This window comes from Talpa occidentalis, unplaced genomic scaffold (genome assembly GCF_014898055.3).
Source record: "Talpa occidentalis isolate TD23 unplaced genomic scaffold, MPIMG_talOcc4v2.1, whole genome shotgun sequence".
NCBI classification, from domain to species: domain Eukaryota; kingdom Metazoa; phylum Chordata; class Mammalia; order Eulipotyphla; family Talpidae; genus Talpa; species Talpa occidentalis.
Genome location: NW_026555331.1, coordinates 11,446,129 through 11,470,606, shown reverse-complemented (window position 1 = coordinate 11,470,606; position 24,478 = coordinate 11,446,129). Strand labels below are relative to the sequence as shown.

Below are 24,478 nucleotides of genomic sequence, written 5' to 3'. Positions count from 1 at the left end.
TGTATTTCAGTCAATCCACCTGTTCTGTTCCCCACTCTGTCTCTGGTGAATCCTCTCATCCCCTGCACCTCTGGCCTGCATAAAAATAAATAAAATCTCTTGCATGCATAAAAATAAACAAAATCTTAAAAAAACAAAAGTCTCTGTCAAAAGCAGTCTCCAACCAGCCTCTGGAGTAACTCCCATGGAATCAACCTTCTGCCAAAAGACACATTTGGGGTGGCAGAGCTTTGCTCTCCCCCCCTTCACCCCCAAGTGCCCATATCAAAAATCTGGCGCTCATCCACAGTTCCTCCCTCCACTCTCCCCTTGACTTGTTCATCTGTTGGTTTTGTTTTCCTAAATTCTCTTGGCATTCACCTCTTTCTCTCCATCCCCAAGGCAACTGCGGGGGTTCTGGTGCTCAATGGTCTCACCAGAATTTCTGCTGCCACCTGCCAATGGGTCTCCTTGCTTCTCGTCAGGTCCCCCTGACACCATTCTTTGCAGGACAGTGGCTGTGACCTTTCTACCAACTGAGACAGCTGAGTCTTAGCCCTACTCATTTAGCAAGGCTGAATTACTCAGCATGGAATTCCAGGCCTCTCAGATTCTGCACTGTCTAACCTTTTACCACTTTCAAGACAGTGATTTTATTCGTTAGCCATACGGAGCCATTACAGTTTGTCAGTCTCCACAAGTACCCACCTCACCCCACCCCCATTCTCCGTGCTGTCAAACTGGCAAACTGCAACCTATATTTGGAGTTTCAGCTCAGTTTCTCCCTCCTCTCCACCCAGCCTTCTCAGCCTGTGTCAAATACATGCCCGGGCCTCTCTCATTCTGCCATTACACAGCCAGGATGTCCCTTCCTTTCTTCACTCATTGCTTCTCCGTGCATTTACTGAGCTGATCCTGGGAATGCAATAGTGAGCAGCAGACGTGTGACTCCTGACCCAGTAGAAAGCGAGGCCTGCAACTGTGTGCCTGTCTGACTCAATGCGCCTTTGTTGAATGATGGGTGATCTCGTTTTCCGGGTGATCACAGCCTTCGCCCTGGCTGTGCCCTGGGCCTGGAAAACTCTCGTCTGCAGGGCTGGCATCTGGGTGGTCAGATTATCCAGAGTTATGGAGAATCAAGGACTAGGAAGGGTCCCCATACTGTGTGACAAGTGAACGGATGCATTTTGTAGATAAGGAAGCAGATATTGACAAGGGAAAGACTGGTCATGAGCATGACATTTTCTATAATTAAAGAATTAATTATAGGTCCAATCCTCAACAGTCGTGGGAATTGTAGCTCCAAAATGGAGGGTAGCAGCTTAAAAGCAATAACGCAGCTAACAGAAGAGGTAAAGGGTGATGAGGTGGGAGGCAGCTTGCTGACCACATAGCAAGGGGATGTCTGCTCTCAAAAATGGAGAGATCTCCAAATAAAACACAAGCCCTTCTTGTTTTTCATCATCTCTTTTTTCAACTATCACACTATTATTAGGGAACAAAATATCTTTGGAGGTGAAGAAATACTTGGGATTTAACAATTGCTTCATCTTCATATGAATTTTCCCTTTTTTCTATTAAAAGAAATACTTTAAATTTAAGAAGGCCTACTATGAAGTTTATAGTTTTAAAGCAAATTTAATTTTCCTATCTATCAACCACATATATTTTATGTATACACACATATATGCCAACAAAGATGTGTAAATTTAGCTAATATTCATGATGTTATTTCTGGCTGATAAAAATTTGATTTTCTTTTAATTTATACAATGTACATGTATCACTTTTACTGTTACAGGGCAGGGAGAGGGGCAGCCCAAACCCCACAAACCTGCCTATTCTAAATGGGTTCTGCCATCCGCCGCATCAACACAAAACATGAGACTTTAATGGGAAGGAACTTTAATCCAATGAGGAAACAATACGGGAAAGGCAAAGAATCCAGTTTCTAGGGCCTCCCCGGTGGCGCAGTGGTTGAGCGCTGGGTTGCGAAGCTGCCCGCAGCAGCCTGTTCAGCGCCGGTTCAATCCCCGGCTGCTCCCCGGCCACCGGAGGAGGGTCCCACATGGCGTGCAGACCTCTCCTGCTGCCCGCTGCTCCCCTCCGCAGTGTACTTCGGTCCTTCTGCCTGCTCTGCTCCCCGCTCTGGCTCTGGTGAATTCTCTCACCCTCCCGCGCTTCTGACTGTACCCAGTGCTTGTATAAATAAATAAATAAATCTTTAAAAAAAAAAAAAAAGAATCCAGTTTCTAAATGAAGCACCCAAAGTTACCCGTCCCCTCATGGGTAAAACTCCATCCCAATGGGGTTGGCCCAGAGCAAGGCCCCAAAGCCTGCCACAAGTCTAAAGCATCTTCCAGTGGGGACCCACAGAAAAGGGTCAGAAACAACCAGACAAGCCCGGAAGGAAAAGAGCAAAATCAACATCAAGATAAAAGCTGCCATGGTCACCTCCCCACGGGTCTCACCCACATCTGTGTCACCCAGTCCACGACCAAAAGGCAAGCGCAGTTTCTTCACGTGTCTCTAGGCTCCATGTGCCTCCTCCAGGTCTCCTTCTGGCTCCATCCTGCTCCTTCCTCAGTCTCCTCTGCAGCTTCTCCTCTCCCTGCTCAGCTCCACCCTCCCTTGAGTGGGGCAGGAAACCTGGAACCTCCCCCTTTCCTGGGGACACCCCTGTTACATTACCAGAAGAAAAAAATTACAAAAACAATTGGAAATAATTGATGATTAATTTTGGATATTAAAGATTTCTTGTTTGAATTTTTTCTGATCATTTTATTATTTCGAAAGAGGAAATTTTAAAAAGAAAAGTGTGAATCTAAGATTATGGTAGCAAGGACCCAGAGAGGGCAGGCAAAGTCAAGGTCAAGGTGAGTGCGTCCTGGATGGAGGCCTCTTTTCGGCTAGGAGCGACCCAGGGCTGGCAGGAAGGCTCTGGCAGCCAGGCTCAAGGACCTGGCAACCGAGGGGTGCCCTCTGCAAGCTGGGCCTCCCGAGGCCCACGGGCATCCAGCGAGCACCGGGGCCCCCCCAAGTCACAGCGGCTGGTTCCTGGGAGTGTGCAAGCCCTGGAAGGGCTGGGTTCTTCGAACCCCGAGTTCGGAGACGGCCCCCCTCACTGGGATTCAGGCACAAAACAGGCAGCCCTGGTGACAGTGAGTATGTTAAGCAGGCGGCACCCAGCAGCAAGCGAAGACCATCCATTACTTCGAGAGAAAACTTCTCACGTCGCGAAGAGGTCACAGGAATAGGAGAAATTAAATGATACCAGGGAAGGGCGCGGCCCTTGGGTGGGTTGAAGTGACAGGGGCTGGAGGGCACCGGGTGGGGGTGGGTGGGTAGGGCAGCCTGCTTCCAGGCTACTGAAGCCACCCCTGGGCGCGCCAAGTATTCAGGGGCCTGTGCCATCTCCTTCTGTGGTCCACGCACCAAAGACTTTGACTTTCGGGCCCCCTCCCCAAGGCCTAGCGCGGTGCCTCCTCCTAGGCGCTCAGTACAAGCTGGGTTGCCCTGAGGCGACTTCTCCAGGTTTTGGCGGCGGGAAAGCAAGATAAACACAGGCACGCGGAGGCCGGCCTTCTCTTCGGAGGGCCAGCCGGGCATTCAAGGGGTGCTTTTAACACCCCACGTGGGGGGATCAGAGCAGAACAGCCCCTTGGCTCGGGTTGCCACCCCCAGCCCGAGGGCACAGCCGCGGATGTCCCAGCAGGCGGGAAGGTGTGCGCGCCCCTCGCCCCAGCGCGGCGGACCCGGGTGGTACCCAAGGGGCGCAGGCAGCCCGGGGATGGCTTCGCCAGGGGTCTCAGCGCGCAATGAACGCACCCCGAGCGCGCCAAGAACGCACCCCGAGCGCGCCCCGAACGCGCCTCTCTCTCCCTGAACTCGCCTTTCCCATCTGGCAAGTGGGGAGACTCCGCGGCACCGCGCCCAGGGCGCGGGGGAGGGGGCGGGAGCGCCGGACAGCTCGGGGCGCGCGCGCTCGGGGCGGGCAGCAGCGCGGGGTCCGCCAGGGCGGCCGCAGCCCCGGGCGAGCGCGGCGAGGACCCGGGCGGCCCCGCGCGGGGCGCGCGCCCCGCCCCCCGCGCCCCGCGGCCGCCCCGCCGCCCCGCGCGGCCCTCGGCGGCTCGGAGCCCCGCGCGGGCAGGGCGCGGCGCGGGCGCGGCCGGGGCAGGCGGGCGGCGGGCGGCGGGGGCCGGGCACGCCGCGGCGGCCGGCGGCGCCTCCCCTCCCCCGGCCCGGGGCGAGCCGCGTGACGTCACGGGCTCCCGCCGGCCCCGCGCTCCCGGGCAGAGCGCGTGCGGACGCGAGCACATGGGCCCGCGGGCCCGGCCCGGCCGCCCGGGCGCGGCGCACGGCGAGGGCCGGAGGCGGCCCGGGCCCGCCCCCCCCCCGGCAGCCCCCGGCAGCCCCGGCAGCCCCGGCACCCCCGGCACCCCCCGGCGGGTCCCTGCTTGGAGAGGATGTCGGCGCGCGCGTGACCTGCGGGGACACGCCGGCACCTTCCCGTAAGTTACAGGCTGGCGTCTGCGCTGCTGGGAACTCGGCTTCTCGTCGGGCCTCGGGTCGGGATGCCCCGCGGGGGGCTGGGCCGGGGAGGGGGCCCGCGGGGCCGGTGTGTGGGTGCAGCGCGCACTTTCTCACCCCAGACGCTGGCAGCGAGTTGGGGGGGGGAGGGGAGAGGCTGACATCAAACGGGCGCAGAAGCGATTCTGGACTCGTGCACGGGGTCCGAGGTGCAGCGCCTGGGCTCTGAAAATACACTCCGGCCGGTGCCGATTTGGGGGTCCCAGAGCGGGTGTCGAGGCCCCGGTTTTGAAACTTGCAGTCTGGGAGCCATGGGATGCTCCCTCCATCCTTGGCAGCTCCCGAGCCCCCTCCCCCAGGGTGGTTTCCGAAGGCTCAGCAGCTCTGTTTTTTAAAACTTTCTCTGCTCGTGCATTGCACTTCCAGGGCTGCCGGGTGTCCACCGCCCGCCCCCCCCCACCCCACCCCACCCCATCGGGTGATTTTCTGGGGGGCTTTTCGATTTGATTAGCTTTCCCTCCCGGCCCAGTGTGCGCTTCTGAGGCCGGTGTTTGTGGTCTGGGCGTGGACTTTCAGGAAGGGCCACATGAGGCTGCCTGGTGTGTGGATACACCATGAACGCGCCTGGTAGTTTGCAAGCGTGGAATAGTCTGCTCCTTCCAGCCCTTGACTTTGGACCCTTCTAGAAGATGGAAGAAGAGGGAATCCCTTGTGAGCGTTCTCAGGGAGGGAGACACGGGCGAGGTCCTGGTGTTTTTCTGGTCTTATGTTTTCCCAAAACAAGCTTGCAGCCCCCTCGCTCCTGACACCCCCTCTCAAGCCCCCCAACAACGTGCCTGGGGAGGCCCGCCCTGAAGCTGTGAAGCCTGGAGACAGTGTTTGTGTGTGTGGTGTGGTGGGCGGGGGCCTGGGGACCTAGGGATGTTGCAGGCCTGTTTTGCATACTGCTGGTGGCAAGTTGAGACTTGTTCATCAGACAGCCCCGTGGTCACAGCGAATCTTTCTAAAGCCCGGACCAGCAGAGAAGGGGCCTGTAGGGAACCTCCAAATCTTGAGTGGAAGTTGCCGAAAGATTTATTAGGAGAAGATCTTCCTGGAAGCAGCAGAAGGGCAACCGCAGGCTCCTTGGCTGGGCCAGGCCAGGGCCCGGTCTCCACTGTGTGGGAAGGATTTCATCTAGGAGGTGAGTGCCTCGTGGTCTGAGGCATTGGCACAAGGGCCCGGATGGAATTCCAGGCAGGTCCCGGGCGGGTGAGGAGGCTGGCAGATCCCTGCGACCACAGTGCTGGGCCTAGTGGACCCCCGGGGGTGGGGGGTGCTAGTTATGGGGTCACATTGAGTGTTTTGTCTGGTGAGGGAGACTTGCTGGTGTTGCTGCTTTCTCTACCTCAAGTGCAGAGCATTGCACAGGCTTTTCCAGAAAAGCAGAAGAAATCAGTTTCTTTTTCTGGCTGATTTTTCTTTTACTGCCTCTCCTCTGCCCCCTCCCACATGCCGTCCCATTTGGATTTGCTCTTTCAGTCCAAGGCTGGAGCTTTTCCGGGCTGGCAAGATGATTTCTTTCTTTTCGGTTCTGAAATATCTGATTCCTTCCCGTCTGCCTCTCACCCTCGGCGCGCACACACACACACTGGCTGTGTGATCGCTGGTTCAACAACCCAGTGGATCCTCACTGTTTTGTGTCCAGGCCTCCCTCGTGTGCCTCGGCTTTTTCTCCCCTGCACGGCAGCAGGCAGGGAGGCTGGCTGGGTTGGGAGCCCATGTTTACCATGCCTGGGGCCTTCTGCCTGTGGGAGGGGATCTCCTTGGAGTCTGCTGGGCTCTAAGACACCCTTCCTTTCTTCGTCTTTGTGTGTCCCCAGATTTGGTCAGACCAAGAGCAGAGGGCCCCTTGGTGGGGAAGCCGAGCACCTTGACCAGTTGGGAGCTGCCGGTCGGTGCTCCGTGGGGAGGTAGCCCAGGGTGTGTGCATGGCCGTGCTTCCTTGCACGTGGCACGAGATGTCAGGTGCCCTCCTGGAGGCTTGGACTTTCACTCTGCATTGCCTTTCATTGTTGACTGTGGACATGGCTTCTCTCTGGATTTCTCTTTGGATGCTGGCTTGTGCACCCTTAAAAGACTGCAACCCCCACTTTACATACGTAGTGTCTGCCAGGGATGGGGGTGTCCCAATATTGGAACAAACAGCAATCTGGAAAAATTGTGACTTGTGTAGTGCCCCTGACGGTTACTCTGCAGCTTCCCTGGAAGGTCACACAGAGGAACTCTAGGCCACACAGGGGAAAAGCCACTAAAATGGGATCTTCACAGGCACCTCCTTTGTCTCTTCTGTTTGTTCTGGCCCCGAGTAATCTAAGGAACCAATAGCAGTAACGGCATGTAATCATAACAATTAGAGTAATATCTGCAATAACATTGAAATCATACATCAGGCCAAACATGTTTTTCGTATTTTATGCTCCCTATAAGCCCATGAGGCAGTTTTAATAAAGTAACAAAATATCTAGCAGCAACGGGCCAGCCTCCGTTGTTCTGCTTTAGATATATCATTGCATTTAATCTCCCAACAATCCTGTAAGATAGGATTGCTAGTGTTATTTCGAAGATGAGGAACCTACAGCTCAGAGTGGTTAGAGATATATCCCCAGGTCACATAGCTGGGGACAGAGGGGCCATTGGGATTTAAACTGGGACTGGCTGACACCCTGAAGTCAGAAGGACAAGTCAGAAGGCCGTGGCGTTAAGGGCAAGCAAAGGATGTTTCTTGACCCAAAGCAGGGGAATTGATCGTGTTCCCCCTCTCCCCACCCCACCCAGCACAGATGGCAACCCCAGCACCCACACACAGGTGCCGCTCTGGCTCTGGCTGCCTGTGTGCTCTGCCTTGTGGTGCAGGCTGCTAAACGTGGGTCCGAGAAGCCTCCCGCAGGGGCTAGAGTGCCCGGAAAATCCTGGACTGGGGGTCTGGAGAAGAGGCCGCTGGGGTCGGCCAGGACCATGGATAGATCAGGAGCTTTTCTTGGTGCAGAATCTAGGGCCGTTTGCAGAAGGCTCCATCCTGCCATCCTGCCTGGCACTGTGACCAGCATTTAATTATTATCAGTCTCCACAGCCCACAGGAGATAGAACTCTGCAAATGGTCATATCCTGCCCACCCCCTCCCCAGCCGTTCTGAGTACCTGCCTGTATCCTGGGTGTGTTGCGGTCGTGTGGAGACCCTAACAGTACAGAGATTATGGTAGCCCCTCTTTCAACCCTCGCTAAAACCAAGATTTCCATACAGGAGGCCGGCATGATTTCATGCATTTTTTAGTTGCAGAATCCAGAATTGTTTTTCCTTTATTTTCTTTTCCCCTTCGTTTTTTGGAGGCAGCTAAGGGGTGTTAATTTGCAGGTGACTGATGGGTCATCTGAGCCCCAGGATTACTTGCTCACCTGCTTCTTTTCCCTAATTGACAGTGAACTTTTTTTTTTTTTAAGATTTATTTATTTATTTTTTATAGAGGCATGTTTTATTTATTTGTTTGTTTGTTTGTTTGTTTATACAAGCACTGGGTACAGTCAGAAGTGCAGGAGGGTGTGAGAATTTACCAGAGCCAGAGCGGGGAGCAGAGCAGGCAGAAGGACCGAAGGACACTGCTGAGGGGAGCAGCGGGCGGCAGGAGAGGTCTGCGCGCCATGTGGGACCCTCCTCTGGTGGCCGGGGAGCAGCCGGGGATCGAACCGGCGGCGCAGAGGCCGCGGGCAGCTTCGCAACCCAGCGCTCAACCGCTGAGCCACTGGGGAGGCCCTAAAGATTTATTTTTTATGAATACAAGAACTGGGGTGTAGGCCAGAGGTGCAGGAGGCGGGGCAAGAGGATTCACCAGAGACAGAGTGGAGAGCAGAACAGGCAGATCCACTGAAATCCACTGCTGAGGGGAGCAGCAGATGACAGGAGAGGTCTGCTGCGCCATGTGGGTCAGCTCCCTGGCCGGCCGGGATCGAACTCATACTGCAGTGGCTGGCATAGCTTGATAGCGCTTCTTTAACCCCTGTGCCACTAGGGAAGCCCCGGCAGTGAACTTCTTGACAGGAGTGGGGCAAGGTAGTCATCTTCCTCCAGCAGCTGCATGACACAGCCCTGGTCTTTGTTGAGTGGGGGGGCCTGGCAAGATCTGCTTTGTTTGCGAGGAAACTCGCTGCACTGTCTGCAGTCATGGTCTTAGATGCGAAACAGCCTGCGGAAGAAACAGGCCCGGTGAGAAACAGACATGAAACAGCCTGTGAGAAGTGCAGGCTTGTTCCAGGGAAAGGACACTGAAGAAAGAGCAGGAAACCAGAAGGCAGCTGAAGGCATCTGGAGACTCGTAAGAGGCCGTCCAGGCCTGGGCTCCTCTGGGGCAAGTGAGCGCCCCTCTCCAAGCCTCAGTTTCCTCATCAATCAAATGTGGCTGAGCAATCCCCAGCTTCCTTGATAACTATGAGCAGGAAATAGGGGATGCACAGCAGGGGTTCAGCAGAGTTTCAGCTCCAGGTCAGCTAATATTACTGTTACAATGATTAGGTTTTATTACTTCCTGTAGCTGCTTGGAGCAGTGGTTTTCGAATACATTTTGTTGTGTAAAGGTAACGTTCTGCTTACATAGATCATAGATAGCAGTGCCTCCACAAGAGTACCTTGCAAATATCTGAAAGAAACCCATGTTAACCTAAACAAGAAAGGTGAGAAGCCCGTCTCAGGAAGGCTAGGAATGAGGGCGTGGCCCTGGGGGATCAGGTGCCCTGGGCGAGTAAGAGGCTTCAGCTCCCTGTGCCTCTGCTCAGTTGTACACAGGGACGGTAGAGAGATGTCCCAGAGTCGGGGCACCTAGCACAGAGGAAGTAAGCTCTTAGAGATTTAAGAGCAATTGTTATGATTTATTATTCTCCAGAACTTCCTTTTCTGGTAAATTAGCCCCAACATTTTCTATTCTGTTCAAGACTGCTTGCTTGATGCATTGATTTACTGAGGTGTGACAGTGCTAGTCACTGTTCTAGCGGCTGGAGTTTCAGAAGGAAGAAGCAACACAGAAATCTCAGCCCTCCAGCAACTCCATTCTAGAGGAAGCCACACAGTGGGACAGGGTGGTCCCTCGATGGAGTTGGGGAATGGGTAGAAGCAGTCAAGTAATAACCACCCCAAATCCAGTGCAGTGTGGCCCCAGCACACTGTTCATACATGTGAGGTGCTTAGCACAGGGCCTGGCATGGAGTAGTTGTTATATTTGTTTTATTATTGTTTTCTTTCAGTGGCAGCTTCATAAGAAGGCACACCCCCTCCCATTTCCCTTCTTGAGTTTTATTCTCTGTATTATGGACTGAATATTTGTGTCCCCCTAAAATGCATTTGTTAAAATTCTGAACCCCCAGGTCATGATATTTGGATATGGGGCTTTGGGGAGCTAATTAGGTGAGATGAGGTCATGAGGGTGGGGCCCTGTGATGGATTAGTGTCCTTACGAAATACTAGAGAGATTTTGTGGGGCCAGAAGTCCACTGCTTGTAAGCCAGGAAAAGCGTTCTCAGAAGAAACCCAGTTGACCTGAACCTTGATCTCAGCCTTTCTAGCTTCCAGAACTATAAGAAAGAAATTTCTATTGCTTCAGCTGCCTAGACTGTAGTATTTTGTAAGGGCAACAGGAGTAAACTAAGGCAGGTTCATCATTACCTGACATACCGGTCCTCCCCTATTGAAGTATAAACACTGTAAGACTGAGGGCTGACAGCCATTGAGTCAACAAACATTTCTTGTGTGCCTACTTTGTGCCAACTCTGCTCTTGTAGTGTTGGGAATGCAGAAAGGAACAAAAACAGTTTCTCACAGTGCTTGGTGGGAGCTGGGATAATAGGTAAGGAACAGTAGACATAATAAATAAGGACAGTACTGGTGCATCAGGGGCAGAGCATTTTGGGGGAGCTAGCGGAGCAGGGAGCTGGACAGCTGGTGGGGGTGGGGTGCAGTGTTTAGTTGGCTGCCTCCTCTAAGAAGCTGACATTGGAGCAGCCTTGAGCAAGGTGAAGTAGTTCTGAAGGATGATGTTTCAGACCCTGGGAAAAGCAGGAGAGGCTGAGGGCAGGAGTGGCCGGGGAGATGGCGCAGTGCCAGCAGCGGGAGGTGGAGTGGCCAGAGCAAGGGCACAGAGGTCAGAGGCGAAGCTGGAGCTTTGGGCCGGAGCATCCTGTAAAGATTTTGGGCCTTTCTAAAGACTAGTCTTAAACTCAGTCAAACCACTGCAGCGTTTCTAACAGAAACCTATTGGATCTGATTTAGCTTTTGAAATGATAGGAACCAAGTCCTGCTGCCACCAGCCTGAGGAGCACTTGCGATGAGGCTGGTCTGCAGGGGGGCGTCGGGTTGAGAAGACTTATCTCAGCAAAATGGATGTAAAATATTTCCAGTGAATTCCCTGATGATGATGATTTTTTTTTTTTAAGATTTTATTTGTTTATTTTTGCATAGAACTGAGGTGTAGGCCAGAGGTGCGATTTTGGGGGGGGGGGAAGTGAGGGGTGAGAGGATTCGCCAGAAACAGAGTGGGGAGCAGAGCAGGCAGGTCTGTTGAAATCCACTGCTGAGGGGAGAGTGGGGAGACAGGAGAGGTCTGCTGTGCCATGTGGGTCAGCTCCCTGGTCAGGGATCGAACTCAGGCTTTCGCCGTGGCCTTTGCAGTAATAGCTGAGACTCAACCCCCCAGGCCTTCAGGGAGGCCCATTTTGATGATGATTATATGTTGATCTGAATTTTACCTTTTAACTTTTTTTAACATGGCTGCTTGGAAACCTAGAAGCACTGGGGCCCTTTCTATTGCTTTGGGCAGCACTGCTGTAGATGGGGCCTGGGGGCTTCAGGGCATCCTGTGGGTGAGCAGCGAGTGGGACTCGATCCCTGACGTCCACAAGCTCCCAGTAGGAGAGAGAGGTCCATTGCTGATGATAACTGCAGCGGGGTGGGGGGTGGGGCAGATGGAAATGTACAGGTGTTGGAGGCACCTCCCCATGGGGTCTTGGGACCCCTGCAGAGGGGGAGGAGGTGATAGGGCCAGAGTGGCAGCTGGAAGTGCTGGTCACTTGGCTGGAGGCGCAGGACTCTCTAGTGCCCAAATGACCAGACGGAAGCCGCTTAAATGGATCTTGCATTCTTTGGGCACGTTTCAAGGATTTTGTAACCAAGGATTTGCTCCCCAAGTTTGCATTTAGAAAGATGACACGTGCACAGAGGGTGAGTTTTAGGAGGAGGTGTCTGCTTCGGGGAATCCAGGCCCTTGATGGACATAACTGCGACTAGAGAAATGTAAATGAAGTTTATCGTCACACACCTGGGAGGAAAGTCTATAAAAGATCCGCGTTATTGCAGGAGTTAAATACAATCACTGTCATGTCTTTACTATTATTTAAAAAAAAAATGACTCTCATTACGTGTGCATCTCGGCGTGCTGACTTGCTGGCATCATCAGCATTCCTGAATGTTATCACACACACTTTGTTCATGTCATTTTTTTATTATGTAGATAACATTTCTGCTCAGTGAATGTTACATTGTTTACTTAATCACTAAGTATCTTGAGTTGGGTGCCTAGCTCTGTTATAGACTATATATGTCACATTTTCTATTTTTTAGTTATTTTTTGCGTTGATCTGTAGTCCGAGGATTATCACATCATAGCATTTCAGCACTTTAAAAGCTGTAGGTAAATATTGTTTGAACTAAACAATATTTAGTGGCTCATGAGGTTTGCACTAAAGTCAAATTTGCTGTTTCCTGGGGAGACAGGTGATGTGTCTTGCTGTCACTGATGCACTAACCCTTCAGTAACATGTGCTGAGAGTGGATGTTATACACTTGACACGTGCTTATACTCACCATGTGTACCTGCGTTCGTTTTTTGTTCTATTTATTTTAATTTATTTAGCAGATATGTGGGGAATGACACTTGTGTTCCAAACACTGTTCTTTTTTTTTTTTTAGATGCTTAACAATTTATTTCTTTTAAAAATCCATGAGAATTTGAGAATTGAAATACTGTTATTTTTTAAAATAAATTTTATTTTTATATTCCCCATACAATTGCAACCCCCTTATTTTGACCCCAATCCTTCCCCTCCTCCCACCCCCCATACAGTGTCTCTGGTTCATAGATTTTTGTTGATTTTGATTTTCACTTTCTTATAGTTATTCATTTTCCTGGTCCCTTATTTGAGTTTTCTAGATTCCTGCTATGAGTGAGACCATCCGGTATTTTTCTTTTTCTTTTTGGCTTATTTCGCTGAGCATGATCCCTTCCAGCGCCATCCATGTTGCTGCAAATTGCATGTGTTTATCTTTTTTGAATGCTGAGTAATATTCCATGGTGTATATGTACCACATCTTCTTGATCCAGTCATCTATTTTTGGACATTTGGGTTGTTTCCAAAGCTTAGCTATTGTAAACAGTGCAGCAGCACTGTTTACATAGGGGTGCAGGTGCTCTTTGAAATTGATGTTTCTGTGTCCTTTGGGTAAATACCTAGGAGTGGAATTGCTGGATCATATGGAAGCTCTATATTTAGTAGGTTGAGGAATCTCCACACAGCTCTCCATAGTGGTTGGACCAGTTTGCACTCCCACCAACAGTGCAGGAGAGTTCCTTTTTCTCCACACCCTCGCCAACATATGTTGTTGCTAGTTTTTTTAATATGTGCCATTCTCACTGGTGTGAGATGGTATCTCATGGTAGTTTTGATTTGCATTTCCCTGATGACAAGTGATATTGAACTTTTTTTCATATGCCTGTTGGCCATTTGCATTTCCTCTTCAGAGAAGTTTCTGTTTAGCTCTTCTGCCCATTTTCTGACAGGATTATTTTCTTTGTTGTTGTTGAGTCTCATCAGCTCTTTGTAGATTGTTGTGATCAGTCCTTTATCATTAGCAAATACTCTTCTTGACATTGAATATTCAGTAGGGATCAAAGCAGGTAAGGTACTGAACAGTTCTTAGGGAGCTTAATGCTTTGTGGGAAAGACAAAGAAGCAAACTTACAAAAAAGTAATAACACTATTGTAAGATAGGAAAAAAATGAGCTAAAATAATGTGGGAGGATCATTTATATGTTGGGGGCGGTTAGCACTGACATCCTGCCTAAGGAACTGACTTTTGAGAGACTTGAGATGTGGGAATTCAACCCTGAAGGAGCCAAATACAGACAGAAAAGATTGATAAATATGACTAAATGCTAAAGAGAAAGCGCATCCAAACAAAGGAAGTTATAATAAAGGATAAAGAGTTCCAAAAATCAGGAACAAGTCAGACAGCCTCATAGCATAGTGGGTGCCAATTGTAAACAAGCATCTCTCCAGAGGAAAAAGCATCATGGTTGGTACCTGTGAACAGAGTCTGCATGTCAGGTTTGTGGAGGTCTGGTGGACAGAGAGCCGAATGCACCCTTCCCAGAAACGCTTTCTAGCTGGCTATGTTGGGTAAATGCATCCAGCTGCCTGACAACCACCTAATCCTCATCCTCCAGGTATAGATCCCCTCAGCACCCCCTGCCCCGCCCTGCCCCGCCCCTGCTCCTCCTGCATAGCCAGCCCCTCCCCCACACTCAGCTTCTGACTCCACCCTTTTGTTTTCTGACTTGGCAATTTTGCCATTTCCATGGAGATGGAGTCACTCGCGGGCAGCCCTGTGAGCCACGTGCCATCTGTACTTTGGTGATTTCCAATGTTGGCTGACTGTCCTGAGCTAGGCTATGCCACTGCTTTTCTAAGAGGTGGATATTTTATATAATTAATTTTTGGGGGGTGACATAAGTTTACAATACCGTGCAGATTCCAAGAGTACATTTTCTCACCACACTCACCGCCCAGTGGCCCAGGTACCATGGTTTCCTTATCCTTATCCGTCCTCCGGTGGAAAGGCACTTGGTTACAGTTTTCATATTTTAAAATGTGCTTCAAGATAGGTGACTCAGGGGGCCTCCCCGGTGGCGCAAGGAGTTGGGACGCAGCACTATGAAGCTTTCCACACCCTCTGCAGTACAAGTTCAGTCCCCGGCCAGGGAGCTACCCACATGGTGCAGCAGACCTCTCCTGTCTGCTTCTCCCCTCAGCAGTGTGTTTTAGTCAGTCTGCCTGTTCTGCTCCCCACTCTGTCTCTGGTGAGTCCTCTCACCCCCCACACCTCTGGTCTGTACCCCAGCTCTTGTATGCATAAATGAATGGATCTTTAAAAAAAAAAGGTAGGTGACTCAGTCTTAGTGAGACTGGCACAGGGCCCCTGCTCAGCTGGTGTGTGCATGCGTGAGGTGCTTGCAGAGCCCAGAGGGCAGCTGGCCTGTGGGTATATAGGGGTTGATTTATGGTGCTGTACACCTGAAACCTGCATGATGTTGCTTTAGTTAAGAATGAAAGAAAAAAAAAATTGACAACAGGCACAACAGTAACAGGAAATAGCAGGAAGGACCTAGACTGAAGTTGTTGTCATCCTTGAGGTCACACAGTTAACAAACAGGGCTGGTGATGGGGGACCTGGGTTACTTTAGCTTTCATGCTTTTATTTATTTATTTTTAAGATGTTATTTTTATTTATTTTTGCATAGAAGAGCTGGGGTGTAGGCCTGAGGTACTGGAGGTGAGAGGATTCATCAGAGACAGAGTGGGGAGCACAGTAGGTGGGTCCACTGAAATACAATGCTGAGGGGAGCAGAGGGCTGAGCCACATGTGGGCCAGCTCCCTGGCCAAGGATCAAACTCCTGCCTTCGTGGTGGGCTGTTGGGCCATTGTGGTGATAGTGCTGAGACTCAACCCCAGGTCACTAGGGAGGCCCCAGCTTTCATGCTTTTAAAAAGAGTCTAGACACATATCTAGCTACCTACTTACCTGGCTAATCTCTCTGTCTTCCTGCCTACTTACATACCTACCTTCCTACCTACCAGCCATCTGTCTGTCTATCTCACTGGCACATTTTGGAAATATGTGGAATGGAGAACAGATTGGGAGCACCTATGATAACAAGTTCGTGCTTTAAAATTTTAAGCCTTTAAATTTCTTTTAAACAAGCCTGTGTGAAGGACCCAAGGCAGGGAAATGTTCGGGGGTGTACATAGTATCAGGAAACTCTGGTGGAGTGGAGTGGGCCTCCTGGGGCCAAGACACAGAGTGGGCTTTGAGTGGGGTTCCTGGCTCTGCGTGAGCTGCTGGGAATGGCAGTGATTGGGTTGACCTTTTTTCTGGGAAGACAGTGGGTTGGGTGGTTGATGTCACTGCTGCATTGCAGCCATTCAGAAGAGGGGCCTGGCCCGGGCTCCAGCAGTGGAGAGGGAGGGAGGGGCATGGATTTGGTATTTGCTTTGGAGATACCAAGAACTGCTCGGAGGACAAAGTTGAAGAGGGCTTAGGGAGACTGAAGAAGAAGCCTGGGACCTTCCAACCCTGCTTAGGCTCTTGCACTTTATCCTGGGGGATATAGGAGGCTCTGGAAGCTTTAAACAGGGCTGGGACGAGATTACAGAGGCATTTCAGAAACATCCGTCCACACATGGCATCACCAGCCAGCCTGGAGTCTCTGAAAAACATTCTAGTTAATGTAACCGAGAACACATCAGTTACCCTTTTGTTGAGTGCTTGGCTTTTCCTATTTTTCGAAAGGAAATCAGAAAAAGGTCCTCTGAGTGGTAAGTCCCTTGGAATTTATGGGAGAGCAGTTGTAAGAGACAGAGGCCCCTTACGGCAAGTATTGTGACTGAGTTTATTATGGAGGCTCACTTTATTAATGATTCATCAAGCGCAGCCAGTGACGGCCTTGGGGTCAGTGCAGCCCGTCCTCCCACCTAGAGATTTCAAAAAGCGATCACACCTATCCTCAGGGTGCACGGCTTTTTGCAAAATAGACAAGTGCAATTGGCCCGTGGAAAACACATGATGCGCTGATCAAACCTGGCCTGGCCTGGCTACGCTCAGGACCCAGCCAGTGGGGGATGTGTTCCTCCCTCCCGTGGGTCTTTCCCCCCTCCACTGCCCCACCCCTTGCAGCACCGACTCCCTCTCCGGCCCCTGGAGCAGATGGGCTCCTCCCCACCCCCCACCACTCCTCCAGGCTGGCCACAAGCAGCCACGTTCCCTCTTGTTTCCTGGGGCATTCTGCACATGCATTCTCAATTAGGAAGCATTCCCTGCATACTTGCTCCTTGCAAAAGGAAAAGCAAAGACTTGAAAAAAATTGAAGGTACCCAAGGTCCGGAGATCAGTCTTCCAGTCCTTGTAATTTATGGACGTGTCTCACCACCTGGCTTAGCCCAGGAAGGTTTGCATGGCTCATAGCTGAGGCATCTGGCCCCCTTGCTGGGATGATGCAGCTGCTGTACTGTTGGTCCAGTAGACTGACATCCTGGCAGCAGCGCCACAGCCCCTCCTGAGAGCACCTACCTCCCACCTGCTGGTCCTTGCCACCTGGCTGCCCCCACCTCCCCTCGCCACCCCACCCCCTCCCACCAGAGTCATGAAGTAGATCTGAAACTCAGTGACTTTAAGGCTTCCCAGGATTGGCTCCAGGACCTGCTGCATAATATGGCCCCGTAGTGGGAGCACAGCCCTCACCTGCCCACGGGTGGAGTGTTTCTGCCCGGAGGGCATCTGTGGTTGAAGTAGCCTTGCCTGGTTAGAAGCCGCTGGGGCTTGAATAATGTAGACGGTTTGGAATGATGCGATTCTCCTATAGACTTGGAGTCTGCACATTCATTTCTGACATTCCCAAGCATGGGAAGAAGCTGTATGGGGCAGCTTTACAATCCCTGCCCCGTTTCCTCTTCTGACCAACTCCTGCTCACGCTTTATGACCCAGCTGAGGGGTCACCTCCTCCAGAAAGGAAGCACCCCATCTACCCCCAAACTGAGAGTGACCAACTCCTCCAAGCCTGCTGCCTCTGTGTTTTCACAGATCACACCCTAGTACACTGTGTCCAGCCCATCCTTTCAGGGCTTGCAAACGTAGCTGCCTAGGAGGGTGAGCAGTTTTATAAATGCACTAGGTGTACCCTAAAAAGAATACATAGGGTGGGAAGTGTGTGTGTACAGCCAGCCTCTAGTCTCAGGGGTGGCTGCTCTTAGATCCAGCTACCCCCCTTCACTGCCAGAAGAGATATCCCTCCTTACCAAAGCTTCCATCATTTTTTTTTTTTTTAAAGATTTATTTATTTATTTATACAAGAACCTGGGTATAGGCCAGATGTGCGGGAGGGTGAGAGGATTCACCAGAGACAGAGTGGGGAACAGAACAGGCAGACTGACGAAATACACTGCTGAGGGGAGCAGCGGGCAAAACAGGAGAGGTCTGCGGCACCATGTGGGACCCTTGCCAGCCGGCAGGGATCGAACCAGCGCTGCAGAGGCTGCGGACAGCTTCACAGCACAGTGCTCAGTCTCCTGCAACACCAGAGAAGGCCCCAAAGCTTCCATCTTTTAAAGGCAAGCTAAAGATACTTATAATATATTTTAAAATACATTTTTTAAAAATATGTAAAGTCTCCCAATTTTTAAATGTTTCAATTCAGATGCATAAAGAACATGTGCAGGTGAAACCCTATACGCGTGGCCAGTTACGGCCCTCAGAAGGGCAATTTGCCGCCCGGAGAGGGCTGTCTCCCATACGCCAGCTGGGTGAGAGAAAAGCAGGCATGACATGCTTTTCTGTGCCCTCAGTGCCTAGCAGGGGGCTGCCAGCTGTGGGGGTGCGCCCTGCTTAAATTCAACGCTGCCTGTGGACAGTCGCCTCCCCGCATAGCGGGTGCTAGCATCGGCCCGCCTGCGGAATGGCCTGCATGTCCTGTTACTCTGCCTGGCTTCAGTCCCTGACGTGCCTTCGTGATGACTGTGTGCCTGGAAAAGTAATTATTTCCTGGAGTGGAGACTGCTGTTTTCCCTTTCCCCTTCCCTCTCCGCCCCCTCAATACGCGGTGGCTTTCATTTAGAGGAAGCCAGTCCCTTTGAGTCCCGCTGGGCTCCGAGGTGTTGGTCTGCTCTTACGAAGTCTTGGTAGTTTCCTGTGGGCTCTTTGACTTTTGTGCCCCGCACCCCGCCTCATCGTTAGGCACTGCTGACTTCCCTCAGGGAAACAGATTGTCCTTCTTGGACAGAGAGCCGTCGCGGCCAAGTCAGAAGAAACGCATCGAATGCTATGGCGAAAACAGCCCCACCCGCCGTGGCGTAGCTTTCCCGTCCTGCTGGTCTGAACATTGTGGAGGGCAAATCCGGTAAGGACCTGGCCGGGAACTGGAGGAGCTTAATCTGTGCCTGGAACTGAACGAGCCTCTAGGGGAATAAAAAAAAATAATAGTGGACTTTATTTATTTTTGTTATTTTTCGTTGATGTAGCATTGCCTTATAGCATGCTGCAAGGTCCAGGTGTGCATCATTGGATGGCAACCTCTGCAGAGGCTATATTAACTTCAACCCCAGAAGTCCAGTCTCTAGCCTTCACCCTGCAGTTGGCCACTGTTACCCCACGTACCCACCCCCGTATCCCTTCCCTCCTGGTAACCGTTAATTTGATTTTATAGTCTAAGAATCTATTTTTTAATTTAGTTTTCTGTTTCTTTTTTTTTTATTTTTAAAGATTTATCTATGCATACAAAAGCTGGGGCACAGGCCAGGGGTGGGGGGTGGTGGTGAGAGGATTCACCAGAGACAGAGCAGGGAGCAGAACAGGCAGACTGGATGAAACACACTGCTGAGGGGAGCAGCGGGCGAGCCAGGAGAGGTCTGCTGCGCCATGTGGGTTGCTCCCTGGCTGGCCCGGAATCCAACCCGCGCTGCCGTGGCTGCAGACAGCCCCATAGGCTGCATCCCAACCCTTGCGCCACCAGGGAGGCCCCTACTTTTCTGTTTCTTTATCACATGTGAGTGAAATCATAGTGTTTGTCTTTTCTCTGTCTGACTTGGTTCACTGCGCAGAGGATCCTTGAGGTCCCTCCGTGCTGTTGCAGATGCAGAGGTTTCCTGTGTTTATAGCTGAGTAGTGTTCAGAGCTATGGAACATCCAGTCCTTGCCTTTGAGAAATTGCAGGGTGAGAGCAAAAGACCGGTGATTCTAACAAAGGGCTCATGTCATGTCGCAGCGTGATGTCATTGGACTCATCAGAGATAATACAGGGCCATCATATATTCAGCCCTGACGCTGCACCCGAGAAATGTCCGTGTGTTGATTCAAGTAAACAGTAGATATTGATGCTCCCTGTAAACGCCACAACGGGACAGTCGTATTCTGTCACCCAGTGCTCACTGCATGCTCATGGCGGACGCTTGGGGATTCTCTCCCCTGGTGCAGTGGAGGGACAGAGACTAGGGTTTTCGATGGCAGTGAGGTAGTGTTTCTCAGGGATGGGCCAGGAGTGCGGGAGCTGCGAGGGGGTGCTAGGGGGGTGGCTTCAGAGCACAGGGCCTCAGGTAAGTGAATCCACCCATATCCTCAGCGCTCCCTCCGAGAAATCACAGTGTGCTTGCACCTGCCAGCATCACCCTGTGCTTTCTGGGCACTCAAGTCACCACCAGGGAACTCTGCGTCACTCACATGTCCATCAGGTTCTCCCTGCGGCACAATAGTTCTGCTGAAGCCTTGGTGAGACACTGTCAGATCCCCTCCGAGGCGGCTTTGGGAGTCCTGCTTCTCGCAGAACGACTGAAAAGCCAACATTTGGGTGTGACAGATTCAGTGCGCCACTCTGCAGTTGCTCCGTCAGGTCCTGTTGATTCCTCTCTGAGATATGACAGGCGGGTCGAGAGGCATGACAGTGAACGCCTGGGAGCAAGCCTCCCCACCTACCTCAGGAACCAGGATGAGGCCCCCATTGTTGACTCAAACTGAGTCTTTCTTAGCTCTCCACTTCACACAGCTCACCCAGTGCTCTCCCCAAGAGGTCAAGGGGGTGTTGACATCCTTGCTTTAGAAATCCTGCGGTGTGTGCACTCACCTTCCCACTTGGCCTGGCATTGACCAAGTGTTCGAGGATCCTATGCTGCTTCTGGATTTTTCTGGAATCATAGTCTCTCCAAAGTGCAAGACACTTCTTTGCCAAGCAGCTCATCCTCATCCATGATCCAAAATGAAGTGCTTCTGGTGTGGGGGTTCCGAACGCAGCTGCTGGAATGGGATGGCCCCAGATGCACTCCCGTCTCTGTGACTGACTTCATTACACAGTGAACTTAATCTCTCACCTGAGTTTTGTCAGCTGGGAACTGAGGATAGAAGCCTGGATTGTGAATGTTGTCATGAGATCGTGCATGCAGTGTGATCACCTGGGGGTGGGGTGCTCATAAACAGAGGGGGACTCCCTTCTGTGGGTGTTGTTCTCTGCTGCTGTTTAAGGGTCACTTTAAGGATCTCCCCCCTAATGCTGGGGCAGAGACTGTTGCCCAGAGGGGAACAGTGACTTGGAGAAGGTCAGACAGTGGCAGTGTTGGAATTGGGACTTGGAAAGCAGGTGAGGTCTGGTCTGCTTTCTCCTCCACGTGGACCCAGAACCCCAGGCAGGTTCACAGTCTGGCCTGACCACTGCATGGTGCCAGGTGACCTTGACCTGCCCTGTGGATTTCGTCTCTTTCTGACGTGCTTGCCGATGCTTTCCTGCATGGAATGTGGGAATGTCCGCACCTCCTCCCATGGAGGTACTGTTGATACTTGTCCAAAGCTTAGGTGCCCCTGGCCTTTCAAAAACATATCAACTGATCGCAGCAGAATAGACTAGGCTCTCAGGAGCCCCAGCTCCCTCTGGAAGCAAAAAATAACAGCTTAACTCCATTGCCACTGCCTGCCTCACATTCCAGCCTGCCGGCCCAAATTACAAGAGGAGGCAGGTGGGTCTCTCTCTTCTAGGAGAGGGGCGCCCTTTACACGATCTGTTCTTTCATGGCATTTACTCTTTCAGATACTTGGTGGCAGAGATAGTAGTGAATAGCTGCAAAAGATCGCTCACTGGTATTGGAAATGAAGGTGGCGTAGAAAGCACAATGGGTGAGAGAATATTCCTCATGTTTCCACACTTGGTGAGACTGCACCACTTTGAAACTCTGCGATCACCCTCTTGAGTCTCAGTTTGCACCTACTACATGCTTGGCTGTGAGGAGGAATGGGTGCTGCCCCGTGCCAGCCTGCAGGCAGGCTGGTCATGGTTCTCTGCTGGCCTGTAAGCCCCCAGTGGGCTCGCCAGCACCAGCCCCTCCCACAGTAGGTGGTCAGTAAATATGTTAACCGAGCAGAGGGTTCAGTGCTTTGCAGTTTGCAAAACCTGTTTGTACTTGTTCCTTCTCTTTCTAAATTCCTGGCTGTGGAATCCTGGGTCCCGACTTCAGCCCTGTCTGCAAAATGACGTTGCTCTCTCCAGTCCTTGTGGACCTTGACACTTAAATAGCTCGACCGTGCGCCTGCCCTGTTCTGAGCCCCCTGCGACTGCATTTAATCAACATACTTCAACCTTAAAACGGTCTGTGTGGTTGGTGTCATATTCCCTGGGGAAACCGAGGCAGAGAGGCATTTAACTTTGCAAGGTGATAACTAGAACCTGGACCAGCTGCTGGTCCAGAGCCAGCAGTTGAAGACGGGCAGCCTGATTTTAGAATCTCTGCCTTAACTGGTGTGCTCCGGTGTCTAGCGGCAATCTCTATCGCCATGGGTGGGTGGAACATTGAGGCGTGTGATTTTGAGTTGCTGGGGGCCCTTGAGAGGTTATTAATGGCACCCACTACCCAGCCCTCAGGACACAAGCATTGGGGAAGCCTCCAAAGGGCGCTGAGGACGAGATGGGATTGGAACCCTGATGTCCCTTTGTCCTTAGATCATATCGGGCCCACCTGGCAGCTCCATGTATCATCACATTCTTTTGTCTTTCTGGAATGTCATCACCTTGAGTGTGGTTCTGAGGGTGGACTGATCATTTGGGCTTTGGAACTCTGTCTTTTTCTGAGATATTTGTGGTGTGGTGCTCCCGTGGGTTTTGCCCCATAGTCTCAGTGCATCCTGCTTGGAATTTGAGGTGGGACTGCAGGTTTCTGACCTCCCCTAGGCCTGACCTGGTATGGGAAGGGACGGTTCGGTGCCAGGCAGGGCTTCTTCCGGGTTAGTGGCAGGCTCATTCCATTCACTCTCGTAGGTCACGGGTTCTGGGGCGAACACATACTCCCAGCCAAGAAGCGGAGAGCTGCAAAGTTGCATCCCCTCCCCACAAAGTGACAGTATGGTTTTCATTGTTGGAGTAGTAAATTATGCTTTTTAAGGATGAGAATGTCTCCCAGCTGTTGATGGTTTACACTTCCAGATGTCACTCTGTCCAGGAATTTTAGAAGGGTACATGACTGGATCGCTTTCAAAGTTGAGATACAGAACGGTTCATTAAATTTCAGATACTTGTCTGTGACCCGGGGAAGTGTAGTACTTCCTCTGGCAGAGGCAGTGCCTGTTAGCTGGGAGACCTTGGTGAGGTGATCAGGAAGCAATAAGCGAAGACTGGTGAACTGGTTTTGCAGGCAGGAGACCTGAGTTCTGGTTCACACTCACTGTGTGATTTCGGGATGAGTAGGTGACCTCTCTGATCTTCAGCTCTTGACGATTTCGGTGGGACCACTTCTTAAGAACTAGAGGAAGCAGGTCGTTCAGTATAAGCTGAAGGAGGCTGTGCTAGCTCTTAAAGTCAACGGAAGGTTTGTGAACCGTATCTGCTAATGAAATCCATCTCCACTTTTGACGTTGGGATGTGCAGACCCAGAGAAGTTGGGGTTGCATCAAGCTGTCACTGAACCTGTGCTGCCCAGTCTGCTGTCAGGCTGTGGCTGCTGAGCCCTGGGAATGTGAAGGGGCACAGTGAAATGTGTTCAGAAGAGTCTGGTAGAACAAGGAGAATATGTGACATCTTCAACAATTGTTTATATTGGTTACAGGTTGAAATGATAATATTTGAGTATTTTGGTTAAATAACATACATTATTGCACTCAATTTCATCAGTTTCTTTTTATTTATTATTGGACACTGATGAATTAGACTGCAACGAGAATGTCGAGCTTCAGAGTTGATCAGTGTACAACCTGGTCAACCGTATGTAGCAGACTCATCGCCTGGATTTGAATCCTGGCTGGACCAGTTGTTTCCTATGTGGTATTGGTATCTGAGCGTCAGAACTTTACAGTAATGGCAGTAAAACAAATATTGTAGTGGTGACTATTTCCTAGAGCTCTTGGAAGGGTTATATGCTGAGATTAGGTCTGAGTCATTGTCACAGCTCTGTGAGTCTTGGTTGCTGTAGTTGTAGTGGTGATGGGTTTTAGGATCTGAAACCACAAGGGTGGAAAGGCCCAGTCTGTGGGGAAGCAACTGGGAATAGAAGCTGAATATAAATGCAGGATTATCAGGGGGCTGAAGTCCATACTCAGGAGCACGCTCAAAGAGGCCCAGCTGGACCAGGTCTCAGAAACTGAGCTTGTTGGGCATGGAGATGGGCACCCGGGCCCTGCAGAGCTCACTCCTGTCCTTCCCGCAAGACTGTGAGGCCTGGGATTTCACATGACCCCTTCTCCCCTGAATATTGGCTTTCCAGGCTCTCAGCTCCCTCAAGCCCTTCAGGCCCTTTCCTCACTGCCTGGGGGAACTCCCAGCCCCTGCTCCCTGGGACTTTCTCTGCTCTCCATTGCCCTCTGAGCCACTTTGGACTGGATTCCCCATTGATCTCCTTCAAGTTAATTGCTCTGTTTTGCATGATTATGTCCCTTGTTAGGAGCATTATCTGAAGAGAAAAAGAGGCAACCTAAGTAAATTCTCCTCTTGGGCTCAAAGGACACCCTCTGCCCATGTTTTCCAGGGACATGGTTTATACATAATTCTTATTATTTCAAGGACATATTTTCTTTTTTTAAAGATTTATTTATTTATGTATACACGAGCTGGGGTACAGGCCAGAGGTGCAGGGGTGGTGGAGAGAGGATTCACCAGAGAC

The 24,478-nt window shown here is 51.3% G+C and overlaps 1 long non-coding RNA gene across 7 annotated transcripts in view; it reads left to right on the top strand.

The window, feature by feature from the left end:
- LOC119238026 (uncharacterized) overlaps window positions 1-24,478 on the top strand; it is a 288,679-nt gene that overhangs the window by 18,206 nt on the left and 245,995 nt on the right. For 5 of the 7 annotated variants that reach the window (XR_008550556.1, XR_008550555.1, XR_008550559.1 and 2 more), the window contains exon 1: window positions 4,416-4,490. The exons of 1 other annotated variant lie outside the window; for it this stretch is intronic. This is a non-coding gene — a long non-coding RNA (uncharacterized LOC119238026). Of the gene's footprint in view, window positions 1-4,415; window positions 4,491-18,108; window positions 18,754-24,478 lie in introns of those variants that run through there. One more of the 7 variants, XR_008550558.1, reaches the window with a different exon arrangement.